This window comes from Falco biarmicus, chromosome 1, assembly GCF_023638135.1.
Source record: "Falco biarmicus isolate bFalBia1 chromosome 1, bFalBia1.pri, whole genome shotgun sequence".
In the NCBI taxonomy this organism is placed as follows: Eukaryota; Metazoa; Chordata; class Aves; order Falconiformes; family Falconidae; genus Falco; species Falco biarmicus.
The window spans coordinates 105,765,734-105,781,063 of NC_079288.1; positions in this window are offsets into that span (position 1 = coordinate 105,765,734).

Sequence of the window (15,330 nt, forward strand, 5' to 3'; positions counted from 1 at the left end):
CCTTTCCTAATAACCCTTAATGTTTGATTTGCGTTTTTACCCTTAATCGGTGGAAGTGATTAAAAGGAACAAAAATCAAGGCACAGTAAAGACATTTGCAATGAAACATTTTAGAGAAGTAGTAAGTCATAATTTTGAAATTCAACTCCTTAATCAAAATTCTAGAGCTGTCAGCAGTCATGAATGTTTTTGACATGGATGACAAGATGGTATACCATCAACAATATCAACAATATACTGCCCTATATTGCAAAAAGCAAGCATAGTTTATTTCAGAATGGCACAGCCAGCAGACTGAGGAAAGTTATTATATACTCAAGACAAAATAAGCCAAGTGTGCTTTTCTTGCTTGTTTTCAATTTGGCAGACTTTAAATTCTTTTGACAGTAGAAGCTATGCTGAGAACAGAACTCAATTTGTGAAGTTGATGGTAGCCTTATTTACAAGCAAAGGAGTAAGGTTTACTAGTTATCCATATATCATTCCATACATTTTTCAAGGTAATTGTGATAGTGACTTCCAGAAAAAACAGTGAAATAGAGCAGAGCTTGTTTAGTTTTAGCTTTAAAATCTTTTCTGACCCACAGAGAATGACCAACACTGTTTTCATGGAGAACAGTCCAAATCTTTCCTCTGTGGTAGCTCTGATTTCCCAGAGAAGGTACAACTGTAAAGCCAGCAGTATACGTTCAGGAATTTAAACCTAATGTTACTCCATAGATTAAGTAAGGAAAGAGTGTAATTTTGGATTATTTATATGAATGTGAATCTTTGTATAGATCCAGGTAAGTCTTTTGGCAAATTAAAATAATTTGACTGCAAAAGACCTTTAAAATTAACCTACAGTTACTTTTGCACTAATTAAAGTGTTTCTTCTCCAAGGCAGTTATTTTCATTAAATTCTTAGCTCTCATAAATAAAGAAATACATTTTCCAGTGCAGAACGAGAACTTCGGTGTCAAGATCGCTAGCTCAAATTGACTGAAAAGAATATTTTCTAAAGATGTACATTTGATTCTTCCTACAACTATGCAGATTTTTCAATGACTCTGATGGTAACTTTTTTGCTACTTTGAGAACTGATGATGGTGTAAGGGTCAGAAGATTTAAGCCATAGAAACTTACATCTGAGATAACATGTATCGACAACTGATGAACTTTGCCTGCTGCTTCTTAGCTCCTTTTGTACAAAACCACAGTTGGAAACTTTAATTTCATTCCAGGAAATGAAAACTTTTCTTCCATTTCAATAGGGCCAAGATTCCACCTAAGCACTTCCACTTAACAGACATTCTGCAGAGTCCTCCAAATAAACCTAACTACATTCTACCCATGGAAAATGCCAGGACAGAATAGTTAAGAATTAGAATAGCCACTTTCATACTTAAGGAGGAAAAGCAAAAAAGGTACAAAGCCTTACTGATGCAAAAGCCATATTCCCTGATGCAAAAGAACAGGTAATGCTCTATTCTAGAATTTGTTGTAGAACTTATTCATCACCAAAGAGCTCTACTGGATTTAGCTAAATGCACTTACCTACAAATATTTCCCCTAATACAGTTCCCAATGTGGAACTTCAGTGGAGCAAACCAAGGGAATTTCAGGGTAAGTTTTAAAAAAGAAAGATTACAAAATTGGCACACAAGGTGTGGGCAATTATTTCAAATACAGAGGAAAATTATTATTGCTGACCACCCTTTTAAAATTGTAAGTAGACAGTACCAAACTCCCTAACTCCTATCAGTACACAGCTGGGACCACTGTAAGGCAAGCACAGACAGCGTGTGTTGTGGCAGAAAGGGGAGTGCTTTAAAAGACAGCTTGGGAAACAGCTGGAATTGATTATGCGGGAGGCTGCCAGCTTAACTAGGGATAGGAAAATGGCCTATTTTTTCTAGAGTTCACTGACTGTGCAGACTATTCACTTGATAACACTGCCCATTTTTCTTGCTTTATGCACATTGATTTCCAATCCACAAAGCTTTGGATGTTCCCATTTGTCTTCCAAGGGTAAATCTATCAGAAACATTGCTGTCCTCTCCTTTGAGGAAAAGGAAGAAGGAAGGAAGATCAAGCAATGCCTTTCCCCCCGCCCCCCCCCCTTTCTCCCCGCATGTTGTGCAAGAGTGTATTAGAGAAACAAATATTACTGCAAGGAGGGTAAGTGTGACATGGCTGAAGTTGGCTGTTGGTGGGGGTTTTGTTTGATGGAGAGAAATGTAACAGTAACTTCAATTACACTGCAGAGTTCACTGATTTCAGTGGAAAATGTGACAATGGAAGAATAAAGGAAAAAAAAAGGAAACGTGGCAACAGCAAAAAAGGAACAAAAAGTGAAATTGGAAGTGCAAGAAAGTCTAAATATAAGGAAAAAAATCACCTTCTCTCCTTCAGCTGATTCTTCTGACCTATTTTTATGCTGATATAATCTCACTGGTTATGTAAATTTATACCTCAATATAACTGTAATCAAACAGACAAATTACATACTATCATTTTTATTTATGTTTGTATTTTCTTTGATCTTAATTGGGGTTTATTTTCCACTCCTTTAATACTACGCTGCTGACAGTGAAGAATAGTGAGCATAAGGCACACATTGCTTCCTAAATCCATAAACAGGTAAGGGTAGAAATAATTTTGTTCCCATAATTAAACAATGAACAGACAAAATGACCTTTAGGGACTGAACACTCATTAAAAACTCTATTATACTGACAGGCATGAGGGGCTTCATTACCCAAACCATCCTGTAAAATGTTACCTTGACTAGAGGATAGCTATCCCAACAAGCTTTTGTTAATACTGTTTTAATAATCTCTTTAAAAATATTTCTTCTTACAGGATTCATAAAATGATTCTCTCACACATGTTTCAAGGTGAAAATAATACTCTCTTTGAGTACTCCAGGCACACAGCTTGTAATGCTGTTTTCATAGGAGACAAACTGTATTTATGTAATTATGTTTATATATCGACAAAATGTTCTCTCTGAAAAAGCTTTATAGTAGAACTGAGTCAGTTTAAAGACAGAAGAAAATGAAGAGAGCTGCCTGTTCCTAATGGTAGAAAATCTTACCTTCTGTTTACTTTGGCTCTAGCAGGCAACACAATACTGAAAAAGATTCATTTACAACTGGAGAATCACAGAATCACAGCTGTGAACAGAAAGTTCACAGCGAGCAGAAGTACCAGATTACAACAAGCATATTTTACATGTTCTAGGCAGAGCTTATCCAGAGAAAATTAGGAAAATCCAGAGGTGACCACTGCAGCACTCCTAGTCCTGTGCTCAGGAACAGCACAAGATTTTTTTCAAATTTCTGAATATAAGAATATACCTTTCTCCATCAAACTTGGACCAGAAATACAAAGGTTTGGAAAATGGAAAGCAAAGTGGAAGTAACAGCAATGGCTTTGTGATTTCTATTACCTTAAGAAGTATTTATGACTAGTATCTCTTACTGTTAGTAGGCTAAGCGATAGCACTGGCAAGAAGGGAAGATGCACCAGGTCATTCAGCCAGACTGTGCAAACACAATATTCTCACTTTGGTTCCCACCTGCCATTTTTTTTTAAATCACAGTAAAATGATCAACAGCAAGACAATGCAGGCTAACAAAATCTTACACTTATTTCTAAGCTCTAGAAAACATAATGGCACACAGTATAAACAGCTCAGGAAGAAGCGAACTTTAACAAACATCCACATATTGCAGCAGAACTTTTAAGCAATTGTTTCATGAGTCTTTAAATGTATTTTAAAGGTGAAAACACAGAAAAATGTCTCAAAGCATGAAAAAGTTTTTCACAGCTGTCTAAACTGTAATTTGATACTTAAAGCAACAGTGAATAAATAGAATTCTTAAAGCTATTATTCATTGCTCTACTGAAACCACTGGGTGTATCACTGAGATCAGGGTTCATAACATTCATTTATAAAATACTAAAATACCTTTTTTTCCAACATAATGCACAGTCTAGTTTTTTCTTTCATACTTAAAAGTCATCTTTACTAGATACTTCAGCAGATGATAACACGAAGGCTAAAATATTCAACAGGAAAGATGAAGGGAGGAAGGTTTGAAAAACCATGGAGCTGCCAGTGGCTGTTTTCCCAACTCAGCTTTTGTTCTCCTCTACGTCTTTTCGAACTGGCTTTCTGAATTACCATCACCTAATGTTGGAACCAAGTTACATGGTTCGGAATCATCTGGTCTCTACAGTTCTTTCAATATCATTTTGACAAAGAGCTTTAAGAAAATTCCAATTACTCTGAAACTCTTCAGTAAAGTATCTTCATTTAAATATAGCAAACATATTTTTACTACCAGCCCACAGAACAAAATAATTAATTCTTTCAAGTTTTCTATGAGCACCATCTGGTCGTTGTGATTGTTGCTATTTTACTTATCAACATGTTTTAACAATTCTTCTTTTGACAATTTAGTCTTTGACAGTGTCTTTTTGCCTGAGAACATGGGGTACTTTGCATTCTCACAATGTTTGTGTTACCCACAGAGAATGCTGGAAGCCGTCAAGTAAGATGGAGAACGTATCAACAAGCTTTGTGCAGGGAAACAATTTCAGGTGGTACTTTCTTGGAAGGAGGGGAAGTTTTTACAAGTTCAGCAGTGGAGTGCTCTTTCTATAGATGTCAGGGTACCCTGTAGAATGATTCTGAGAGGTATTTGCTCCTTAATGAATAAAGCTTGCATTGAATGCAAACCCAAAAAGCTTTGGAATAGATGGGAACACCCATGCCTGTGCTTAGGAGACCCCTACGTGTGAAAAATTATGAGAGGACTGGGGGAAATAAATTTTTAGTAAGATAAGTGAGCCATCTGAAATACAAGTAGGTGAGGAAAGAGAACTTAAGATAATGTGAAACCGCAGAGGAATGCCCCATTAAAACAAGTTAAACTTCTGGCTGATGACAGGTATGAATAAAAGAAAAACAAAAATTCTTCTCAGGTGGCTTTGGGTTTTTCGGACAACATTAAACCACTTTTCTGGTATACCTTTTGAAATCTTCAGCTCATTCAAACTGACATTTATGCACTCCTAACTATACCTACAGATTCAGAAACATTAAACACAGCCAATTACAAAAAGGGGTTTCACTTGATAGCTACTGAAGGGAAGCACTTCTCATCTATGGCATGAAACACCTTTTCTCTGAAAGCTGACTTTATTACAGTATATCATGTGTTTTGGTCTTTAGCTGGATGTTGAATATCAGGTATTTTTGACAACTAAAACCAAAAGTAGTTAATGCACTTGAAAGTCACAGAGAAACATTTTTGACAAATGCCTTCAAATGTAACTGTTCAGAAAATGTCATTTATTGTGTAAGATTTTGCATATCATTTACCTGAAATGTATTTATACAAGAAACAGTACATACGCATTTCATTTTTTGTATTTGCATTATGAATCATTAAGCAGAGGAGCATATAATTCTCAGTGTAATCAATGACAATTTACAGAAGGTATCATCACATGCTCTTAATTATGTTTACTTCTTCCTTGTAGTCAGATCTCTACTTTGAACTAATATTTACCAGAAGTCTGTGTCTACTAAAAGATAATTTTTAGATTACATATTTCCAGCAAAATTTCCATATTACCAATCATCATCTACTGTTACCAAGTAACTTTCCATCAATAGGGAGAATCAGAAGAACAATCTAGAAAACAGGGAACAGCTCGGTTCAAACCTCTCAAGCAATCTACTCTTTCAGCATCATGAGGCTTCGGAGCAAGGCTTCACAGTTTTCCTGAAGCACTATCGTTAAAGTGCTGGGAAATAAAGTCCACTGTTTTAAACTTGTTCACCTTCTCACATGACTTCATTAATCTCTTCAGATTTGTAGGATCAACTAGACATTCTTTCATTATCTACAAACTCACATTATTAAAGGAGCATGTGCTGCTTTTGGAGGATAGATCATAAAGATGTATTGGCAAAAAGCAGAATTTGGATTCTCTTTTGGATTTTTTTCTTTCTTTTAAATTTATCTAACCTTTGTGTCGAGACTGAATTTCATTACATTCTAAGTGAACCACATCAAAGCGGTTCAAACCATGAAATGGTATGGTAACACTTCTAAGCTAATACCCAGCCAAAACACCTAGCTCTAAAACAAACATAGCAAAAAGCCCCAGCAATAGCATCTAGTATGGTTTCTAACGTAATCATATCTAATTTGAACAACTCTTTTTTTCCTTTTTAGTAAAGAAAAATTTTTTAAACAAAACCAAAAACGACCATGTTTATTATTTAACCTACACACACAACGGGCATGTCAGTGTACTCACTCAAATGCATTTGGGACCTCAGTGCTTTGTAACATTTATGTTGTGACCTTTACAAAGAGAATACTCCTCTGCAATAAAACTGTAAAAATTACACCTTTCTAAAGTTCCGATTGGAAAAAAATAAATTTTAACTACATGAAAACAACTTTTATATTTTGTGCTGGAAAAAGGAAAATGACACAGAATAAAAAAAAAAAAACAACACAACAAACCAACATTTACACCTATATTGTTGTTGTTATAATATATTCACCCTTTGTTAAGCTGATCAAGCATAAATTGATCCTGTATTTCAGATATGGTTAATATGTGTACTTTCTTTAAGTCTAGTCTCAATATGATTAAAAAAATCTGCTGTTCTTTTCTTATTCTCAGCACTGCTCAGAGGAATCCATGTGACATCTAGCCTGTAATACCCCCCCACAACAGCCCCAGCTGTTTAGTAAGTCACCTTAATGTCCACCACTGAGATGAAGAAAGATATATTGCCTTCAGATTGGGAGCATTTGACATAAGAACTTCCTAACTTATCTAACGTATTTCTAACAACAGCCAAGCTAGATGGTGTTCTGAAAAAAAGCATGCTGTTATTGATGGTTTTCTATTTTGTAAATCTTTAATAATCACTGGACAAAACTCTCTGCCTAGAAGCCAAACAGCAGAAAAGGAAAAACAAACGAATGCACCTCTGTCATCAGAAAAGCCTGTGAATTTAATTTTAATACTGATTCAGTACTTCTTTCAGTCCTTACTGAAGCCATTTTTCTGCTAACATGAACAGTTTTGCCTGATAAGGCCTGCAAGATTTTACATCTTCTGCCCGCACACTATTTCTAGGAAACAAAGATAATAATTTTAAAATGTCAAATTACTGATATTGATAGCACATTCCTTGCACCAAATACTTTTGTACCATTACAAAAGAGCTGTTCTAAGAACATATGTTTTAAAGATAAAAGACTAAGGATGGAAAAGACACATATAACGTATACTGAAATATCGCATATATTCAAAGGCCAATAAAACACAGCATTTAAAAAGTCTCATGTAATCCCACACTTTTAATATGCACGCACCTTCCAAGCTTTTAATGCTGCTACCAACTAGAATTCACAATCTGCCTCTTTCCCAGGCTCTGTTTCAATCCTGTATTTTCCCATCTCCCCACCATTCTATACACAACACTTTTTGGATGGCAACACCTTCAAAATGTAGTAAGAGGTGCAACAGGAGTATGGTATGATGCATAAGAGGCAAGGGTTTAGTCTACTCTAATGAATGAAGAAGAAAACATTACTATAGCCACTATGATTTCTTTCTGTGTCTTAGCTGCAACTTGATTTTCTTTGCAATGGTTCATTTTTAATCCTCAGGCTATATGAGAATCTGGTTTTAATGAACACCTGGGATAAGCAGTTATCTTGCATTTTCAGAGCTCAGAATATTAACTATTTGACTTTTACTTGGTTTTGTAAGTCTGAAGTCACACGCATCTCCTACTCCTACTCACAGCAGTCTGAAGATTAACATAAAAATTGGCTTCAATCATTTCCATGCTGAATTTTTTCAGGAACACACTAGGAAACTAGAACCAGAACTGTATTGATGATACAAATTATCCAGGACTCCAGTCCTGAGCACAACCACCTCCTGTGGCTCACGTAAAGGAACTTAGGAGATAATTGCTATCCTACTTCTCATTGTGTGTTGAACTTTCAACTGCTTGAATGTAATCAGCCTGATTATGCTTGAGCGTTCAGTCTGCCAGACAGTTAACTGCTTGAAAACAATCTGATCCAAACATTGGACACTGGTATAGGTGCAGGTTGAAAACACTAGCAAATAATGTAATTTTCCATCAATTTATTTTCTGTTTTGCGAAACCACTTAAATCTGCTTAAAACAGAACAAAGAAAAAAACGCATAAACAACAAAAAAACCCTAACTCTGACTATTTGAAAGACCCAGAAGGACTTAACAATTTATGGTGAAGACAGAAATGGCTGAAGAATACTTTGTTGAATGGATGCCCTTAGAACATAGCAAAGTGTAGACACATATTTTAGATAGTTGATCCTAGACCTCAAATCTCAACTGCTTAGAGGCATGTCTCTGCAGTCAAAATTCGGCTTTCCACTGCACTTAACCCAGCCTGAAATATTATAAAATGTCATCTACAGTAATTTTTCTTTCTTGCTTCTCAGCTAAAGTCATAATTTAAGGAATCTAAAATGAGTCTATATTCTGATCCTTGTATTATGAGTGAGGAGTTAAAAAAGACCTAGCAAATGTATTATGAGCTTTAAGGAAGGATCATATAGCTATTCATATATCCATAGTATCCTATCATTCATGCTCTCCTTTAGCAATGGGTTAAGACAACAAAGTAAATATTCAATGTTATATATGAGGAATAATGTTCTAGAGTGATTAACAGACTTGTCTGCTGCCATCACAGTAACCATTTTAGTAATATCACTACAATAATCCAGATCTTTTGACTGCTACAGCACATTGCTTCCTATTAATTTCATTTAACCATTCTCAGCATCATTTCCTCATTGACTTACCCTATCTCTCTCTTTCCAGTGCAGGATATAATAAAATCTTTCAGGTTTTGAGGAGGGTTCATATTATTTCCTTCATCTATATGTGGGAAGGTAACATTTCAGAAAGGCTCATACTAGGTCTATTAGATTAGAGAAAAGGTTGGAAGGATTCTTAACATAAGTTTGGCAGTGCCGACTTTGGACATGGAAAGCCAGAAATAAGAAAATCCAGCCTGTCCACATGAGGTTGCATTTTGGCTACTTCCTCCTTTGCAGATACAGTGGAGAGGAAAGGAGGCTCCCTCTCTTAATTATCTCCTGTCAGCTGTTCAACAGAAACAGAATCCAGAAGGAATCTTAACAGAAATACGCAAAGCGCTATTCAGGATCACCTGCAAGTTTGGGGTCAGGCTTATCTAGGGGCTACATCTCACTGCAAAGTTGAACTGCTGACACAGCTGCGTTCTCTAACCCCAGTAAGGATGTTTGAGCAGATTATACAGGAGTTGATGTAACATTCATTTGTACAGCTGAAAATGTATCTCTTGCCGTATCAAAACATTATTCATCTAAGCTACCTATATTAGCATGAGTGGGGAGGGAGATGGAGAATGCTTGTAAGATGCAGCAGTAGGTCAAAAAAAAAATATTCCCTTTTCTCCCCCTGTTTTTAATAGAACTTTTACCGTTTCTAGATGGAACAGTAAAATTGCCATGCTATTCAAAAGAGAAGCTTTACAGTAACCATCAAAAGAGTGGTGGGCACTGGCCATGGAACTGAAAACTTTCAGCAGTTATAAATAAATAATGAAATCTGCATGGTGCTCTGTCCTAAGAAAACATTTCCTGCTGAAAGTATCCGAGGGCAACATACAGCCCCTAGTCATCCCCTTTAGAACTAAAACACTTTTTTCATAGGAATTTTAATCAAAGTAGGGGTTTTTTCCCCTCAACATCAGGAAACTGGTATGTTCTGCAATTCATTTTTTTGTGCCAATCTGGTTTTATACATCAATTAGGTGGGGATTGCAGGCTGGAAGGGAAAATAATTAGGTTTTCCTGTGGCTTTTTCTTTCATGCATTCAGATGGTACATTTTTTTTCATCCATCGATCCTCAGATAAAACCTATCTAAATTCATGCTAAATACAGTCTGGTTATAACAAAGAAACAATAAAACCACATTCCCAGAATATCCTGGTTTGGGTTTTTTAGGATTTTGGTTGGTTGGGGTTTTGGGGTTGGTTTTCACGGGGGGAGGGTAGGGGGGTGGGGGGGGTGGTGGGTGGTGGGTGGGCAGTGTGTGTTTCTTTTCAAAAGGCAACCTATCCTAATGGACATCTTTACTTTCTTAACACATCCTGGGGGGAAAAAGAGATGCTTTAAAACAAGGCTGGCAGCCAGCTGCACAAAAGTTATTTATAAATCTTTTATGGTCTTGTTTTCCAGCTATCCAGCCATGTTGTAGTTGGAATGCCTCCTCATGTTTTAGAGCAACTAGATATAAACACATAGAAAGCCAGATGCCCAGGATGGCAGACGTTTTACAGGCAACCAGCTGGGAAATTGTTTTGAAAGCCAAGAAGGAGAAAAAATAAAGTTTTCTTAGGATTGTTAGAGTATATGAGTGATGAGATGAATAACTGGCCTCTGACTCTACATGACACATCTCAGGATGCTAGTGGGGAAATACAGCAAGCTGAGGTGTACTGCATAACCTGGGGACCTACTAGAGGGTGCTTCCAGCATGATAAAGAGGGGACTACGTGATTCCACCACATCTCCAAGGAAGAGAGCCAAGTACCGCCACAACCTGGTAACTCCAACCTCTGGAGACCCTGCTCATTCACTGCCTCCCCTAAGCAAGGACTCTGCAGTCTTTCGCACCAGCAGAGTCCCACTTACATGATCTATTCAAGCAGGGAAGGGCCATTTGAACTATTGCAGAAGCACACAGCACTTCAGAGAACTAGAATCCCCAGCGAGGTCTAGATGCTAACTTTTCTGGCTCAGTCTCAGACTAAATCCCTTTCCCCCCTCCATGCTAATAGTCCTTTTCTTGTAGTTTGGAATGAGAATCATCTTTTGTGTTTTCTGTCTGATATCTCTGGTCCCAAACAAAGAGGACCTTTTCACATGAAGCTGTCACCAACTAATGGGAAATCGAAGTTGCTGTGTTAATTCAAGCAGGTCCACTGGGGACTGTACCATGTTAAGAAACAGTGGATCATGCAGGGATCAACCCAGATCTATTTACTACTTAGATCAGCAATCTGAGAAGCTTTATCATGAAATATCACAGAAAATCAATTCAGAGAGATGTAAAGTACGCTGGACCACAGTGCCTCTTTACAGTTTCACAGAAAGTAACAAATGTAAAGGGACAGAAGATGTTAGTCCCAGTAAGCTAGCTCTACTTGCCTGGTTAAAGTTCATTAAAGGAATTAAAGACTCATAGTAAGAAGTGGAGGACCAAGGCAACATGATTTTGTTAGCCAGTTGGTTTAATACTGAATCACACAAATAACTGACACAGTTATTGTTTTCTAATTATTTTGGCTACTTGGATTCTTAATCATAGATAAAAATACAAAATTAATACAATGAAAAATTTATCCTAATAATAAATAACTATACTCTGTGTGGACAAGCTTCTTAAAATAAATCTCTACATCTACCCCAAAAGCAAGACTGGACTTCGGTAGTTGTCTTTAAATAATTAAACAAAAAAATCTTAAAGGGAATTAAAAACCAGCTGCAGTTTACTGTTACCTGTCACACAACGTGAACAAGCCTGACTGCTTGGGTTTCTAAAACATATATATGGGGGCTAAACAATAACTTCATGGCTGCTTTATGTTATCAACAAAAAGAAAAGCATTTGAGAATACTGCAATATATCATTAGTCAAAGCTCATAGATGCTGCTAACAATCCTGGAAGAGACAGACACTGAAGTGCTCCTTCTTTTCAGTGGGGTAGCAACAGTGACGGGTGAACTGTAAGTGCAGCATGATTTAGCCACCTGATAACCACAAGCAATGTTTTGCTAAACCAATGGTGAAAAGAGCAGATGCTGAACTTGGTACTTACCAAGCATGGAAAAGAGAGGGTTTGTCTGGTCAGTTATGGGACTTTGATGAGGAAAACGTCTGCTGTTGTGATGAAATAAGGTTGGTTTAGTCCACATTAGAAAATGGGATGTAAGCTCTTAAAGATTTTCCTGTCCCTGTATGGGTGATGAAAGCATGAGTCATGGTTCTGTTCTGCTGTAAACTCTCTGACAGGGGTAAGTTGCGATTCTGCTCCAGGAAAATCAAAAACCACTAGTATTTTGCTAAGGTTCATAATCTACCTGAGGAATATAGAAACAATGAATTTATCAGAATGAATGCTGCTGTGTTAAAGGACTAATTCAGAGATCATGAAATTCTGCCAAAGATAATGTCCCTGTGTGTGACAGAAATGCTAAACCTTTCCTTTTTTGAAGTAAGAAATTCTCTCACATAAAAGGTAGCTCATCATTAGATTTCATGAAAGCTTTCAACATCAGACCCAGCAAAAGCAAGTGTTCTGACAACTTTAACAACTCCGCTAATGATTTTTTGAAATAGATGTGCATTTCTGCCAAACTAATATCACCATAAAAGCGGGTTGTAATATTCACATGCATAAATGGAGAGTTAAACGTTGAACTGGTCATTTGTGCCTGTTCCAGCATGGCAACTTAAAGTTGCAGTAATTGCATAACCACATTACACAGCCTAGCAGTCTTTCACCATTTTGGGGAGGGAAAAAAGAAAGGGGGGAAAAAAATGAAAAAAAAAAACCCTAAATATTACCAACAAAAGGTACTGATTATCATAATCAGGCATATAGTTTCACAGGTTACATTTTTTTTTTTTTTTCTGTAGAAGTGTGGCAGTAACTGTTTTTCTAAACTTATTTACATTATGTTCAGTACAGTATTTCCATCTAGATTTACTACCTTAGATATATTCCAGCACTAGTATTCAGTTTAAGATAAAAGTGTAAAGTGGATTTAAAAAAAAAAAAAAAACCCAACATTTTAATGAAGTAAACTAAATAAGACCATCCTTTGCCTAAGTATTCTGTTTCAGTGATTTCATCTGACAAGAAAGCCAAGGCATGCAGCAGGAGGCAGGTAACTTGATTAAGTCAGTGGTAAGGATCCGAATGAGGTGTGTTGCGGACATATCCAGTACGGGAAAACAGGCAGAACAGGAAGAGCTGTGATTGCTACAGAACACAACCCTTGATACGGATGCAGGTCACCAGTGAACACAGCTGAAAAAGTTCTAAATATACTTGACCTGCAAGTTTCTGCTTTAATAGCTAGACCTGACCTGCGAGGACTACTAACATTGTAATTGGAGTAGATTGTTAAGACTTTCATTAGATTAGCAATAAATTCTTGTCTTTGTATATACCGTGTTTTCCTGTTCCCCTTAACAAGACCTTACCTTAGGTGTAATGCAGTAGTCTGAAACAAGCTTCTCTTTTTATCCTCAGAAGGTGTGAGGAACAGGCCAAGAAGCTTCCATGGTACCCTGTCCAACAGCATGCCTTACTGTTATGCTGGAGGAATCATCTCTGAAATTAAGACAGAAGCTCAGTTTCTTCCTTTTCTGTTAAGATTGCTTATTGGGTTGTCTAAAAGATTTTCAGACAACTATTTTTTATTTTACATTTTTTTCTACAAGCCTTACATACATCCATACTAACCAGTTGAGTCTCTGCTGCTATCAAACTTGAAGAAAATAAAATCATTTTAACACTGCCTAGAAACACAGGAGTGAGATAAAACTAAAATATGTCATCCCAATGAGCAAAGAAATTATGTTCTACCCACCTTCCATAAGTCACAAAGACCAAAATCTTTTTAGAGCATATCATTTACTTTCAGCCTTGCACAGTGAGCCCTCAGCTCAGGGATGATCATGGATCAAAAGATGCCTCACTAAATTACAAGAAAAATGGCTGTATTCTGTTTTGTTGCAATCCTATTAGTCATAGCAAACCTTGTGTGCATCAGTTGAGTTCCAGGAAAATTATATGCAACAGCAACACCCTTTTTCAGAGGCTATTCCAGTACCTTATCTAATAATGGCTGTGACTTTAGAAGACTTTCCCTCCCCCCCCGGCAACAAATCTACTAATCTTCCAAATCCTTATTAAATTCCACATCCATCTACCTCTTAATACTCCTGCATAATACTGTAGGACTGCCCACAGGATGAAGGCCAAGTCTCTGCTTATCCTCCACACAAACCCTCACACGCCTCAGACTCTTGAACAGTGAAACTTTCTAAGAGTGCCAGTATACTTAGAATTAGGGATAAATTTGCTTCTAATGCTAAGCTCCATGATATGTTAGGTTTGAACAGGTTCAGGTTATATAAATTATTATTTAAATGGAATGTCCCTGCACTTCAGGGCTCCAGCTGTACTGTGCTAAGCACTTCATGAATTCAGACAGAAACGACTGCTATCCCAAGGGAAGAGCCTGTGGGGAGCTCCCAGTGTCCTTCATGCCTTTAGAAAAATAAAGAACATTTACCATTGAGCTCTAGAACACAAATTCGGTTCAGATGATATATTTTCCAGTACAATCACCTTCCGATTTATGTTATAGCATAACCATAAACAGAAAAGAGAGACTTTATAAGGAACAAGAGTTGTTTAAAAGCCAAACTCTAAACTAAGCCTGTAATACTCACCCAGCACTTAAACACAGGAAAGCACGCAGTCTTAATGACTTATTTCACGTCAACAGACTTCTAAACCTTACAAAATTAAATTAAGAAACTGAGCAAAAAGCAACCATATTTTAATTAATTTCAGTGAAAGTAAGAACACAGAACGTTTTCCCTAAAACTGTTGCTGTTGTTGTTTTTTTTTCTTCCTGATTTAGTGCCCGAGTAGGATTATCAATAGTAAAAATACCCCACTGAAACTGTAAAAACATTTCTCCACAGGATGGAAACAAAAGGTAATTATTTAAAAACTAGGGGGGGGGGGAAATCTGATCAGAAACAAGACGTTATGTACCATATATTATTTTTATCACCAAGAATTCCCCATATAAAAGGCAGGGAGAAAACCATAATTCAGAACTGGGAAAACAGAGGGACTGTAAAAGTGAAATGGACTTCTGACAAATGATACTGTATAGAATATGAGTTCACAGACTGACAAAACAGAACACTCCAGCACTAGTACAATAGCATAGTGTATATTCCAGCTGCAGCACAGATGTTTCAGTATTGGCCTTTTGAACTGGCACACTTACCTGCCAAGGCTACTGAACTTTGAATTTTTGAGGGGTTTGGGGGTGAGGTGGTTGGGGTTTGGGGTTTTTTTTGTTTGTTTTGTGTTAATGTGGTATAAGGATAGTTTAGAAGTTATGACCTTTCATTCTTAAATTCATAAGTTACCTGA